Here is a 3,450-nt window from a genome sequence, read left to right as displayed (position 1 = left end):
TTTTTTTTTACCTCTGTACGATTTTTTTTTACCGAGTTATTCAACATTGAAGTAAAAATGGTCCCTTTGACTTTGACTGCTCATAAAAGACGAACGAAGTGACGTACAGCATTTTTTAAAAAAGCAAAAAAAAAGTTCATAATTTTCTCTTTAAGATGCTTTTATCAATTTTTAGACACAGATAAGCTGTTTATGTAAAAACTTAAGTGAAAGGTAAAGTTGAAAACTGAGACAATTTCCTGTTTCTATTCAACTCGATTTATTCTGATCAAAAAGAGAGAGAAACCCTATGATATTAACGTAATTTTACACTTTAGGGTCTACTGATTTCAATGAGATTCATACAAAACAGTCGCGACATTTTAAAACTAATGTCCTTCATGTTCGAAGTTACGATTTTGGGCAAGACGACATTTGTTGATTTGAATTTAATCTTATATCGCAGCATGCAATCACACCGCGATTGAGCGCCGTAACGTAAGTAAGTTGGCACGCTTGCCAGGCGATCTTCTCCAATCTTCACTACGCGTTACGGAGTATTTCAAACGTATTCCGCGCTCTAAGCAGTACCCACTTTTAATTTGTCTGCCGAAAAGAAGCAAATTGGAAATACGATTGTTTCATACGTACTTATTGAAACACTGCTTTACATTACGAACATTTTATGCATTTCACGTATGTAAAAACATTTACATATTAATTATTATTTACATATTAATTATTATTTTCTTAATTATTAGAGATCATGGCGATGCATATTTTCTTACATATTGATATGTTTTGTATATTTTTCATTCATTTTTCTCATGTTTCTAATCTAAAGGCCCAGGCACAGATTCTTGCATAACGCATAATGCATAGTGCATAAGGGAATTAACCAATCTTAATAAGGAAATTCTTCTTTTCCATGGAATGGGAGGAAAGGAAAGATTCTGATTAGTTGATTCACTTATCCACTATGCGTTATGCAAGAGTCTGTGTATGGGCCTTAATACACAAATAAAATATTAAAAACACATGATCTCTTCCCTTATTTCATTGTATCCTTTTTAAACTGTGTGTATTCCCGCTGTGTGGTGATTGGTCCCGCCATTTTTAGGGGGTCTGACTTCTGATCCAATAAAAAGAGTTCTATGGGTAGCCAGACTCTGTATTCTAGGGACACTAAGTACTACAACCGCTCACTGAGCACTCAGTGAGCTCTTATATCTAATTGGAGTATATTTTTAGATCTAATGGAATATGCCAATCAAATGCAAGAGCTCACTGAGCGCTCAATGAGCGGTTGTGGTACTGAATGCACCCATTTTATCCTTGTTGGTCACCGAATGTTGAATAAAGATAAAAGATACTCGGAGTTGACAGAAGGTTTGTTCGCGTCGCTTATTCCAAATTAACCCAGAGAGCACTTGGATCACCGGTAGGATGGCAGTTGGAGCAGTTGGATTCATGTGCCCCAACGCTCGGTGACACGAACGGATTTAGGAGAAGTTGGGACAAGCGTCCTCCAGAAAAAAAGCGTCGCTCTGCCCCATGGACCGAGATTAATCATTAAATTGAGCGCCACTCTCGTTAAAGTTGACTACAGAACTAAATAGGTTAAGATATCTGTAAGAACCATGAAATACTTCTCTCAACACTACACATTCTCAATCATTACGCATGCGTGCGTAACATGTCCCAACCGCACCACCTTCTGAGGTGAAGCAAATAGAGCATGCTCTTAATTGATCCATGGAGTATGCTCTAATGTGACGCGAACATCTAATCGCCATATTGGTTCCGGTGACGCGAACGTATTGGAGCACGTTGGAATGAACAGGAGCATTTGCGAAGTATCGTGTTCGAAAAAAAATGATGGCTAAAAGAAATGACTATCGAAATGAAGAAACATTTTGGTATGCTCTTCTTGCCATCTTTCATGCATCATTCTCCATATATTTTCTAGACGAAAATAGTTTGATTCCTAGAAAAAAAAGGTATGTCAACAAATTTTTCAATATCTCTTTTCTTTTTCAACATTTTAATAATATATACTAGCGAGTTGACAAAGTTCTTGGAAGTAATTTGTTGCACAGAAATAAATATATAACCTCATGAGGTTATGTACTTATTCCTGTATAATTATACATGTAAACATGTATCAAGGCAATTCTCTCCAAGTAAGAAGAGCTTTTGGAAAATTTTAAAAATCTCAGTCATAAACAGGATATTATCATGGATTTAGTCAGGACACGCGATGATGCAAAAAAACCAAAGGGATGGCCCACTCTTCCACTAGCTGACAGAAACTCATTCTATGAATGGGAGTTGTTCCTGCAAAGTAGCAGTAATTATGATTTCGCTGTAAGTACTTTATGTTATACACTTACAATAATATTCAAAAAATTTTCTATTGTAAACTGTAATCATACACTAAAGCTGGAATAGTGAGATTAAATTAAATTGATCACAAATTAATTCAATTTATTTTTATGAAAATTAAGATATACTAAAAATTAAAATAAAATTATGTTATTTATTATATCGGTCTAATTTAACTTATTGTTTCTGTTTCTCTGTAGGTAGCCTATCTCAGTGTTGTAGCTGAAAGAGGAGCAAATGAGGGAGAAATGGCTGCCAACATTTGCAAGAAATTGTTTTGGCCTGCGGTTGCATCTGGCCTGAACTGAACAGGGACTGAATTAAAAAAAGGAATCAAGTCCATGAAGTGTGGCGCATGCATCGTTGGTAAATTACAATAGGATCCAGAAGTGTTTTTAAAGATTAACAAATATTAATGATGACTCTCAAAATTAAGAATACAATAATTTTGAGAAAAGAGAGCTGATAAGAGTCAGATGTGGATCTAAGTGTGCACTAAAACGCCCATGTATTCTAACAATAAGTTAGAATAAATTGAGATTACATAATTATATATTGCACACTTATATCCACGTCAGATTCTCACCTCTTGGTATTTAGTTTTTATTATACTTAATATAAATAGCCTAATTCTTATTTTCCAGATGCATGTGCCCACCAGTACAAAGGCAATTTTATGAAAGCAACAGTATCGGGAGCTATTAGTACATGGCTTCGCAGCCATTCAAAAAAGAGGGCTGCAGACAACGGAATACCAACGTGATCGACAACTGCGGCGACGATTTCGAGAGCAACAAGAGCTCTATACCAAAATAGCGCACAAGTCCTCCATTTTTTACTTACTAACCATAAGTACCCTATACCAATAATACGAAGTGCTTATTGGACTACATACAACTAGATCGAAATGGCCAATAGGAAGGTTGTCGGCATTTTGGATCAGATAAAAGAAATGCGCTTCTTTGGTATATCTAGAGCTTTAAGAGAATAGAGGCCGAAATCCTACTAGCGGAGGAAGGAAAAAGGTTTAAGGGCAACATTATGGCCCGTATTCAGAACGCGCTTACAACGATGTTAGCACGCGAA

The 3,450-nt window shown here is 35.9% G+C and overlaps 1 long non-coding RNA gene across 1 annotated transcript; it reads left to right on the top strand.

Annotated features, from left to right (window-relative positions):
• Positions 1-2,213: 2,213 nt before the first annotated feature.
• LOC108770360 (uncharacterized) lies at positions 2,214-3,177 on the top strand. The gene is made up of 3 exons (XR_001940593.1): positions 2,214-2,346; positions 2,565-2,730; positions 3,009-3,177. It is a non-coding gene; the product is annotated as an uncharacterized LOC108770360 (long non-coding RNA).
• The last annotated feature ends 273 nt before the right edge of the window (positions 3,178-3,450 follow it).

The sequence above is a fragment of the Trachymyrmex cornetzi genome, unplaced genomic scaffold (genome assembly GCF_001594075.2).
Source record: "Trachymyrmex cornetzi isolate Tcor2-1 unplaced genomic scaffold, Tcor1.1 scaffold1254, whole genome shotgun sequence".
Lineage (NCBI taxonomy): Eukaryota > Metazoa > Arthropoda > Insecta > Hymenoptera > Formicidae > Trachymyrmex > Trachymyrmex cornetzi.
This window is presented reverse-complemented; position numbering and strand designations above follow the sequence as displayed.